The 12,213-nt window shown below is 41.1% G+C and overlaps 1 protein-coding gene and 1 long non-coding RNA gene across 5 annotated transcripts in view; one reads left to right on the top strand and one right to left on the bottom strand.

The window, feature by feature from the left end:
• Positions 1 to 12,213, bottom strand: part of anks1b (ankyrin repeat and sterile alpha motif domain containing 1B) — a 276,364-nt gene that overhangs the window by 141,729 nt on the left and 122,422 nt on the right. The gene's annotated exons all lie outside the window — the stretch shown is intronic.
• On the top strand, positions 4,123 to 10,993 carry LOC143136152 (uncharacterized). The gene is made up of 3 exons (XR_012989273.1): positions 4,123 to 4,261; positions 5,041 to 5,305; positions 9,427 to 10,993. It is a non-coding gene; the product is annotated as an uncharacterized LOC143136152 (long non-coding RNA).

The following is a 12,213-nucleotide window of genomic DNA, read 5'->3' as shown; positions in this document are numbered from 1 at the left end:
GCACACACACACACCCACCTGCATCTGCATCTTGTGCATGCACACACACACACACACACACACACACACACACACACACACACACACACACACACACACACACACCACACAACATCCACACATGCACACACACACACACACTCACACACACAAGCTGCTGTCAGCAAGGCAAACACAGGGGGTGGAGGCAGAACAGGGGAGATGAGAGAGAACAAACAAGTGGAGAGAGAGAGAAAGAGAGAGAGATGGAGTGGGAGAGACAGAAAGTAAGAATGAAAGAAACAACAGCACACCAAAAGAGACACAGAGGCACAAGTTTCTCACATAAGCAAAAGAACAGAAACTCAATGCAGCAGCAGAGAGAGAGAGAAAGAGATAGAGAGAGAGAGAGAGATAGATAGATGCAAGGCACAGAAAGTCAGAGAGGAAATGTGACACAGAGGTAAGAAATCTAAGGAGTAGAAAAGAAGAGATGCATGAAAGGACAGATGGAAGAGGAAGGACAGAAGTGAAGCAGTGGGGGAGAGGAAGAGCAGGAGGAAGAGGAAGAGGAGGAGGAAGATGATGAGGAAGAGGAGGAGGAAGATGATGAGGAAGAGGATGAGGAAGAACAGGAGGAAGAGGAGGAGGAAGATGAGGAGAAAGAGCAGGAGGAAGAACAGGAGGAAGAGGAGGAGGAAGGTGTTGACAGCAGACTGACGCTCAGTGACACAAGCAAGTGAAAGAGCGAGAGAGAACGAGAGAAATGGAGTGAGTGAGAGAGAGATGAAGAAAGAGAGAGAGAGAGAGAGAGAGAGAGAGGGGGGGGAGAGAGAGAGAGAGAGAGAGGGGGGGGGGGAGAGAGAATAGAATGGAGAGATCCCGTCTGTGGCTCTGACGCACCTGCTCCTGGTGTGCTTCATATTTGTCAATGAGAGGTGGGTGGCTATCCCACGCCTCGCAGCTTTTCAGTCCTCTGTCTCCTAGCAACATCTCTCTATCCCTCTCTCCCTCTCTCTTCATTCCTCCCTCCCTCTCTTCCTCTCTCTCTTTCTGCAGGGGGAGTGGGATGACAGTCACAAAGTTCCGAGTTAGTTTTGCGCAGAGCAGAAGTGTGACTTTGGGGCTAAAATGGAATTTCCCTTCTCTCTCTCTCACACACACACGCGTATCATTCCCGCCCTCTATTCAATCCAATCCGAACCTTGTTGCCATAGTGACGGTGCTCTCCTCACATGGTGGGTGTGGGCGGAGTGGCGTGAGACAGACAGAGTGTCACTTCCTGTTCCGTGGGGAGGCGGGGGGGGGAAGGAGGATAGGAGGGGGGATTTTGCCTCTACCCTGCTTTACCTAGAATGTGTAGAATGTGTGTGTGTGTGTGAGTTACTGAGAGACCTCCCACTCGTGCCCCTCAGATATAGAACACTCTCTGTGGAGGGGAGAAGGAACAACCTGGCACACTCTCTGACTTTCCTGCAGACACACACACACACACACACACACAGATAGATAGAGAGAGAGAGAGAGAGAGAGAGAGAGAGAGAGAGAGAGAGAGAGAGAGAGATAATTATTTGACAGCATAATACAGCCTATTGCGCTGTATGGAAGTGAAGTTTGGGGTCCACTCAGCATGCATAACTACACTGCATGGGACAAGCATCCAACAGAAGCCCTACATGCAGAATTCTGTCGATTTATACTTAAAGTCCAAACAAAAACACCAAACAATGCATGTAGGGCAGAATTAGGCCGTTACCCATTGGCAATACCTATCCAAAAACGAGCACTGAAATTCTGGATGCACTTAAAATCAAGTCCCAAAAATACACTCCATTTTGAGGCCCTAAAAACCCAGGAACTGAACCCTGATAAGAGCCCCTTGTGCCAACTGGTACTGAAGCTCACTAATTCCATAACAAACACTAATATACAACATGCTCAGACCAGTACTGCTTCTAAATCAGCAATTAGTGTCAAAAATGTCATCAAACAAGCAAAAGAACACTATTTGGAACATTGGAGAAATCAAACTACCAGTCAAAGCAGAATGAATTTCTATCTGACCCTAAATCGAGAATATAAATTGGCAGAGTATCTCTCCTCTGTCAGAGATACGAAGCAGAGGCAGATCCTGACCAAGTACAGGCTAAGTGACCACAATCTTACAGTGGAAACGGGCAGGCACAGGAAAACCTGGCTGCCCAAAGAGGAAAGAATATGTGGTCACTGCCAGACAGGGAAGGTTGAGACAGAGGAGCACTTTCTTCTTCACTGTGATAAATATAAAGACATAAGAGATGCAGCTTTCCCTAGTCTTAAAACATATTACCAAAACTTTGAAGCCATGGGCACACATGAAAAACTGGCTATCCTTTCAGGAGAGGGACACTCAGCCCCTCTAGCAGCAAGATACATTTCACACTGTCATAAGCTGAGAGACTCTAGCATAACTTAATTTTATTTTGTTTCATTTATTTATATTTATATTCTTATCCCTATAGAGAATATATATATATTGTCCTGTTCTAAAGCTATGCTCATCTGTACATGTATGTACGTATATGTGTACGTATATGTGTGTGTATATATTATGTTTCTGTGTTGTTATTGTTATACTGTGATATAGTGTACACTCATGTCTATGTATGTGTATATATATATATAGACACTTAGCTTTTCTGTGTCTTATTCCATGTTCCGTCCATACTTTGTATGATTGCTTTGGCAACACTAATGTCTTATTTGTCATGCCAATAAAGCATTTTGAATTGAATTGAATTGAAATTGAGAGAGAGAGAGAGAGAGAGCCTTCAAGTCGTCCTTGCAGGCCCCTAGTCAACAGTGGAGTAAATAGAGAAGCGCTGGAACTTTGTCTTTCAGACACAGTAGCACACAGCAAGTCCCAAGACCAGGCAATATCAACATATAACTCAGAGACACAGACACATGGCAGAGAGAGAGAGAGAGAGAGAGAGAGAGAGAGAGAGATAAATATATACAGAGACAAAGAGAGGACAAGTAGTTTGAGGGAGGCGCAGCTGGCGAGAACAATGCACCCCATTGTGGCTGAAGATAGCTCGGCCCGTGTCATGTCAGAGGTGGGCTTATAAAATGGCTTCTCAGAATGGCATGGGCGGGCTGAACCACTGAGGTCCTGGCCCGGGGGGGTGGAGAAGCTGTGTGCCGGGTCAAAGCCAAAGAGATCCAGAGGGGGAAAAGCACAGAGCACAGAGCACAGTGGGGTCAATATCAGCCATGGTGATGAAGTGACAGAGAGAAAGAGGGACGCAGAGAGACAGAATAGAACAGTGTGTGTGTGTGTGTGTGTGTGTGTGTGTGTGTGTGTGTGTGTGTGTGTGTGTGAGGGAGAGCGAGCGAGAGAGAGAGAGAGAGAGAGAGAGAGAGAGAGAGAGAGAGAGCATCTGTGTGTCAAAGTGTGAAAGGCTGAAAATGAGAGGGAGAGATCCGTGTGGTGAGAGTCGTGCCCTCGTGGAGAAACTAAAGGAAGGATCAATAAGTTCTTACAATAGCACGACAGGCCAATCAGGAGCAGACTGATGGCTTCAGTGGCAGAGGGCTAGAGGATACACATCAGTATGTGTGTGTGTGTGCGTGTGCGTGTGTGTGGTAAATAGACTTAAAATAGAAAAAATAAGGACAAATTTTACACACATACAAACACACACTGAAACTCATTAACCATACGTCCAGCCTTTCAAAAAGACACTCATTCACACAAATGAAAACAAATTATGTTTAATCGCTTACACACACACACACACACACACACACACACACACACACACACACACACACACACACACACACACACACACACAAACACACACACACACACACACAAAGAGTCACAAAGCAAACAGATGCATGAAAATGCAAACAAAAGAGTCCATTAGAAGTACTAAGACCTTGAATTGATGAGAAAAGAAGTACAGTTTGATGAGGCTCTGACAAGATGACAATACTGCCGGCAGAGTGTGATGGACGGAAATAGGGAAGCTGCGTGAACCCTAGGACAGGAAAGCTTAGTCAAGCTGTATCAACCTCTGTGTGTGTGTGTATTTGTGTGCATGCTGCAACGTATCCTCATGAAACAGTTCGTAGGATATCGTACTAAAAGTATGACCAAAAAATCCGTACGATATCCACTAAAATCTGGCAGACGAGCGATCAATGCACATGCGCAATATAGCAGTGTAGAACTCACTTCGTTGTTATCAGTGCGCCTGCGTTTAGACATCGGAGAGCTTCAGCCTCCTGAAAGGTAGGTGCAGTAACCTGGGCATTTAAAAATCTGATTAGCATTAAAAGCAGGCAATAATATAAATGCAGATGAAAGCAGCGGTCGTCTAATTTGATAGGTCAATGTAGTTTGCCAAAGTAGTTAACGTGATACAACATAGCCTGAAGACGGTGAGTTAAAGAATTGTTGCTAATTTATGCTAATAATAACTTAGCTAGAGAAGATGTAACTGTGTTTTAAATAGATATCATCCATTTCGTGGAATTACAGCACACCAAAAAAAAAAAAAACGCCAACATCGTTTGTTTCTTCAGGTCAGCAGGTCAGTTTGTTTCACGTAATAAGCTATTTGTTTCTTTGGGTCTGGGTAATTCATGTGACAAATACTGTTATAGGCTACTACCGTTTTTCTGAAAAACAAAGCAGTACAACAACATTTCTATATCCAAAATAGTGCATTTCTGCAGTGTTCTACGTAGTGCAATGCAGCTTTTAATGTCCAAAGTAGCCTATACAGTATTTTCCTGCATAAGAACTACAAATACTCCTCCAAAACTACAGTTTTGTCACTTGAAGTGTAATTATATTTTAGTAGCCTGCTATTCTAGTATTTGAATAAATACCCACATCAGTTTTACCCTTGTCTCACCTATATACAATATATGTCTATGAATTGCAGTAGTGATAAAATGAAATAGGAAAGAAAGGTGTCCTGATGTGTTGTTTAGAGATGGTCCTGCAATGTTTTCTCGACATATCTTTATGTCTTTTTTTTCTCCCCTCTACTTATGTTTTCACAGATCCTTGCTTCTGATATCCGGATGTATGGGTTGCATTTGATTATATGACTCCAACAGAACACTCACAGAAAGGAGAGTGGTGTCAAACTACAAGACAGCCAGCATGTAAACAAGGCCTTGTTTGTCCTTGTTTGGCACTCATTTGTTTACTTCCTGAAGAGGCTGAAGCATGCTGGCCTTGACACCTCAGTCCTTGCTTTGTGTTATGAAGCACATCCTCACATCATGATCTACTGCAGCGGTGGATACAGAGGACAATTGGCAGGTATTTTACGTCACTTTTACATTACTTTTACTGCGATGGTAGATATGGTTGTTGCTGTGCTAAATATAGGCCCATCTATCTATAAAGCAAGAAGTGTCTGTGTCTGTGGCACGCATATCTCACTGACCGTTTGTCAGACTGATTTCAAACTTGGCAGGTGTCTTGCTACGGGCATGAGTAAGTGCAGTGCCAAATTTTTCGTTGTTTGAATAAGAAATGCAAAAGATATCGTTAAATATATTGGTAAAAGACGCACATTGGCTTTTGCTGCTAGCCACTCCCCCTCCCACACAGCACTGTACTGTAAGCTACCAGTGAGGATAGAAGCAGGGCTTTGGCAGAACTGGATCAGTGTAGGTTACACGGGTAAAAACTTAAGCGAGTGCAAGATAACTCCACAGATTTTGCAACAACACGCCAACACACACAGGTAGGCTATGCAGTGGCTCTTCAAAATGACGTAAAAAATAATGTGCAATAAGCGGACACTTTGAATAGCCCAGGCTACTTTGGACTGTCTTTAGACTTTAGAATAAGCAAACAACTATTCCAACTGAAAATTGAAACGAGCGATAATGGTCCCGAATTAAAGAACGTCTCAGAATGCCACACATGCAAAGCATAACCAGCAACAAGCAACGAGTGGCAGGCAGAGTGTGATGTCACTTAGGCCTATATGAATAGCCCAGGCTACTTTGGACTGTCTTTAGACTTTGAATAAGCAAACGACAATTCCAACTGCAAGGTCCTAAATTGAAACGAGCGATAATTGTCCCGAATTAAAGAACGTCTCAGAATGCCACACATGCAAAGCATAACCAGCGACAAGCAACGAGTGGCAGAAAGAGTGTGATGTCACTTATAGGCCACCAGAGACTGTTTTTGAGTCACACCATTGCAAATTCCATATGATGCATCATTCCACAAAATGGTTTGTTTTCTCTATCATCAAGTTATTCAATAGGCTAAGCATATAGACTTGACTCAAAACAGCTGTTAGGATTATGTCATTTTGATTTGTAAAAAATGTCACATGCAGCCATGCTTAAATTCTGCTCACTTCACATTTATTATATTATTATATTATCTGTAGGCCTATTCATTATTGAATGCTTACCTGGAATTATTTCCCTATCATCCTATTTTTAAAACAAGCCTACCTGCAGGCATGTAATTGGGCTACAGGAATAGCATGTTTGAATGGGCACTGCACTAGTCTATCTATAAAGCAAGAAGCGTCTGTGTGTGTGTCTGTGGCACGCATATCTCGCTTGCCGTTTGTCAGACTGACCTAAGATTTCATATGTGGCTCGCGCATGGCACAAAGATTTTTAAGATTTTTGAATGCATATTTCAAAACGTTTATCGCTGCACTGCAATGTTTCCAAGGGGGCCAGTTTTAGGGGAGCTCCACCCCATGGATCGTGTACTGACAGCAGCTAGGTCTCACTTTGATGATAGTGAGTCGCAATTTAAAAAACGGATAAGGCTACTCGGAAACCGCTTGTGGTTTAAGATGACAGATTATTATCATGCCTGACCTCACCAATAAAGACTCCCTGTATGCAGTTTGCTTGCATAAAATGATTACGCGGATTTTGCAACAACACGCCAACAAACACGGAGATGTAGTGACCACTCAAAATAAAAATATGTGCAATAAACTGACGCTTAAAATAGCCCAGGCTACTTTGGACTTGAGACTTTGACTAAACAAACGACAATTCCGACTGCAAGGTCCCAAATTGAAACGAGCGATAGGCTAATGCCACATAGCTAACATTATTCAACAAGTTGCAGACTGAGCGACGTCACTTATCACGCCATCAAAAACGGGTAGGCTATGTAGTGACCACTCAAAATGAAAGTATGTTCAATAAACTGACGCTTCGAATATCATTAGGAAGTTATTCAGTAAGTTATACACACTTAACTCAAAACAGTTGTTAGGCTTATGTCATTCTGATTTGTAGAAATGTCACATGCAGCCATGCCTACATTTATTAGGCTACACATGTATTAGAGGCCACATTAATTATAGGCTAATACATTATAATATTCAGTATTCATTATTGAATGCTTAGCTGGAATGATGTTTCCCTATCATCCTATTTTTAAAGCAGGCATGCCTGTGGGAATGGCATGTTTTATCGGGCACTGCACTAGTATTGTAAATTGTAGATTGTACAACTCATACATGTTGGCCTATACTATTAAGGGACAGCTGAATTGACCACCTAAACCATATATTTTCTAAAAGCCTATAGCCTCTAGATGCCAATTAATATACATTAAGACATGTCCCACCTTCCTGCTGACTTTGACATATCATATGGCGTACATAGGCCCATATTGTAGATTGAGAAACCGACTGTACAACTGGTACATGTTGGCCTATACTATAAAGGGACAGCTGATTTGACCACCTAAACCATATATTTTCTGACAGCCTATAGCCTCTAGATGTCAATTAATATATGTTATGAGATGTCCCACCTTCCTGCTGACTTTGACATATCATATGGCGTACATAGGCCCATATTGTAGATTGAGAAACCGACTGTACAACTGGTACATGTTGGCCTATACTATAAAGGGACAGCTGATTTGACCACCTAAACCATATATTTTCTGACAGCCTATAGCCTCTAGATGTCAATTAATATACATTAAGAGATGTCCCACCTTCCTGCTGACTTTGACATATCATAAGGCGTACATAGGCCCATATTGTAGATCGAGAAACCGACGGTACAACTGGTACATGTTGGCCTATACTATTAAGGGACAGCTGAATTGACCACCTAAACCATATATTTTCTAAAAGCCTATAGCCTCTAGATGCCAATTAATATACATTAAGACACGTCCCACCTTCCTGCTGACTTTGACATATCATATGGCGTACATAGGCCCACATTGTAGATCGAGAAACCGACTGTACAACTGATACATGTTGGCCTATACTATTAAGGGACAGCTGAATTGACCACCTAAACCATATATTTTCTAAAAGCCTATAGCCTCTAGATGCCAATTAATATACATTAAGACACGTCCCACCTTCCTGCTGACTTTGACATATCATATGGCGTACATAGGCCCACATTGTAGATCGAGAAACCGACTGTACAACTGATACATTTTGGCCTATACTATTAAGGGACAGCTGATTTGACCACCTAAACCATATATTTTCTGAAAGCCTATAGCCTCTAGATGTCAACTAATATACATTAAGAGATGTCCCACCTTCCTGCTGACTTTGACATATCATAATGCGTACATAGGCCCATATTGTAGATCGAGAAACCGACGGTACAACTGGTACATGTTGGCCTATACTATTAAGGGACAGCTGAATTGACCACCTAAACCATATATTTTCTAAAAGCCTATAGCCTCTAGATGCCAATTAATATACATTAAGACACGTCCCACCTTCCTGCTGACTTTGACATATCATATGGCGTACATAGGCCCACATTGTAGATCGAGAAACCGACTGTACAACTGATACATTTTGGCCTATACTATTAAGGGACAGCTGATTTGACCACCTAAACCATATATTTTCTGAAAGCCTATAGCCTCTAGATGTCAATTGATATACATTAAGAGATGTCCCACCTTCCTACTGACTTTGACATATCATAAGGCGTACATAGGCCCATATTGTAGATCGAGAAACCGACTGTACAACTGGTACATTTTGGCCTATACTATTAAGGGACAGCTGATTTGACCACCTAAACCATATATTTTCTAAAAGCCTATAGCCTCTAGATGCCAATTAATATACATTAAGACACGTCCCACCTCATGTCAAATAACATCAATTAAGACATGTCCCACTTTCCTACTTACTCTGGCATATCATAGGCCCATATTGTAGAGCGAGAAACAAATGGTTCAGCTCATACATTTTGGCCTACACTATTAAGGGACAGCTGATTCAACCACCTAAACCAAACCATTAACATTAATTAGGCCGTCTTTCACCTCCTGAAATACTTTGGCACACTATTTTAAAGGCATAGGCCTGGGTTGTATAGGTGAACTTTAGTCATCAGTCATCATTAACATGTCTTTCTATGTACACTTTTATTTCTAATTTCCAGGTTGTCAGCTGTTGTCAGGCTCATCACCAAAGCAGAAAGACACAGTGAGACCAGACATGCCAGGAAAGAGCAAGGCACAGGCCAGGAAGGAGCCAGGCAAAGCCCGGGAATTTTTTTCCAGCTGTTCCCGCCAGCTATAGAAGGACTGCTCCTGAGAATAGATGGGTGTCTACATCGTTTTGCAAAAAGGGTCTTCTACACATGATGTTTGTCAAGCACTGCTCATTGACTGGCCAGGGGTCCTCTGTATTGTGACCACTGGTCAAAGGCGGCACATGACTGTCTCAGAGTCCTCTACATCATTCCGGTGACAGGACTTTTGGCTTAGCCAGGCCCTGACAGGATGGGTCTTGTGTTACTGTGACCAGACGGCTCAACAATGCATCATTCTCATCCATGCCCTCATCACCTTGAGACTGGACTACTGCAACAGCATTTTCTATATGGTCTTGAAAATTATTGTCTTATTATTATTACAGGTCTCTCTGCACCCGAACCAGCAGGTTCAGAGGAAGTTCCTTTCCTGCGGCTGTCACCCTACTGGACTCTAGCTCTGCATCTCGGTGACAACCAATCAACTAAGCCCCCAGTAAACTAAGCCCCCAATACCCTATCCCACCCATAGTGTTTTTATTTATTTACAAATGCACATACTGTAATTACAGTTATACAAAGGCATATTCTACTGCTCTTTATATCCATCCTGCACATACACTTATTCTTACTACTTTTATAATGTTACTGTTCATACTGAATATCCATATTTATTCTGTTTTTCTCATATGTTCTTAATACACTGCATATCTATATTATTCTTACTACTAAAATATTGTTAATGTTACTACATTGCACATATCCGTACATGTTGTTCACACATTGTTCATATTACATAACCATATTTATTCTGCTCTTATAAGGTAACTGCTAATACACTGCACATATTTATATCTAATTTATATTACTCTAAACCACCTTCTGTAAACCAACTGCATATTATTGTCTACACTGCACTACATTTCCTGTCCTGGCTAATCACCATCTGTCTACTTTGTATATCACATTGCACTTTTGCTTTGTACAGGGTTCCTACGGGTCATGGAATTTCTGGAATATCATGGAATTTTAGAGTTCTATTCCAAGTCTATTCCAGACATGGGAAGTCAGGGAATTTTATCATTTTAGGGGCAAAGTCATAGAATATCAGGGAATTTTGTTGTAGTAGTTTAAAATCTACTAGCCAAAATACATTAATACAAACATATTTCCACACAGAATTAGTGTACAGTATATCTGGTTATTAGCTTTACAGCTTGCTTGAGTATCCCAACTGTTTATTCAATGCTTATTTATTCATCTCCCGCTCTAAAAAAGTAAAAGATTCTCTTGACTGCTATATGGGTGCTCTGAAATCATTTGGTATATTGTACTACTCGGTTATTATATAGTAAGTCATGGAAATTCAGTTTTTTTGTCAGGGAAAAGTCATAGAATTTTACATTTGACTTAGAGTGGGAACCCTGTTTGTACTATACTCTGCACAATGACAATAAAGTTGAATCTAATCTAATTATTATTTAATGCCTGTATTGATGCTTTGTATTTGCATACCTTTGCTGTATGTTTTATGTGTATTGGACAACCTGTTTAAAGCAATCACAAACACACATATTTTGATTGATCTTGATACACAGATGCGTGTTGTGCTGAAATAAACTGAATTTCACTGATTCATCTTTAGAAACTGCTGTTTAGAGAGCATATTTTTGATATATGTTGTTAAACAAAAGTTCTTAAACCATGCACAAACTGTTAAAACATCCATATTTTTATTGATTGTGATACACAGAGGTGTGCTGTGCTGAAATAAACCAAAGTTTACTGACCTTACCTGCCATGGCAAGTTTGATGCACAAGAGATCTTCAGAAATGGCGGTTCAGAGAGCATATTTTTGACAGATGTTGACTAACAAAAGTTCTTAAATCATACACAAACTGTTAAAACATCCATATTTTGATTGATTGTGATACACAGAGGTGTGCTGTGCTGAAATAAACCAAAGTTTACTGACCTTACCTGCCATGGCAAGTTTGATGCACAAGAGATCTTCAGAAATGGCGGTTCAGAGAGCATATTTTTGACAGATGTTGACTAACAAAAGTTCTTAAATCATACACAAACTGTTTGAAACATCCATATTTTGATTGATTGTGATACACAGAGGTGTGCTGTGCTGAAATAAACCCAATTTTACTGACCTTACCTGCCATGGCAAGTTTGATGCACAAGAAATCTTCAGAAATGGCTGTTCAGAGAGCATATTTTTGACAGATGTTGACCAACAAAAGTTCTTAAATCATACACAAACCCTTAAAATATCCATATTTTGATTGATTATGATACACAGAGGTGTGCTGTGCTGAAATAAACCCAATTTCATTGACCTTACCTGCCATGGTAAGTTTGATGCACAAGAAATCTTCAGAAATGGCTGTTCAGAGAGCATATTTTTGACAGATATGACCAACAAAAGTTCTTAAATCAAACACAAACCATTAAAACATCCATATTTTGATTGATTATGATACACAGAGGTGCGCTGTGCTGAAATAAACCAAATTTCACTGATCGTACCTGCCATGGCAAGTTTGATGCACCGGACATACCCAGAAACTACATTTGAGACACCCATATGGCCAGACAGGCCTAGGTAAGTGTCACACCCATTATTTTATGAAATGTCAACATGTGACACATATTTTGATACAGGGAATGATAACAAACTTGTT

The sequence above is a fragment of the Alosa pseudoharengus genome, unplaced genomic scaffold, assembly GCF_046254945.1.
Source record: "Alosa pseudoharengus isolate Yale_2024_CS ecotype anadromous, Long Island Sound unplaced genomic scaffold, YU_APseudo_1.1 YU_APseudo_1.1_scf_20, whole genome shotgun sequence".
NCBI classification, from domain to species: Eukaryota; Metazoa; Chordata; class Actinopteri; order Clupeiformes; family Clupeidae; genus Alosa; species Alosa pseudoharengus.
The sequence above is the reverse complement of the archived record's forward strand: the minus strand, read 5'-3'. Positions and strand labels throughout refer to the sequence as shown.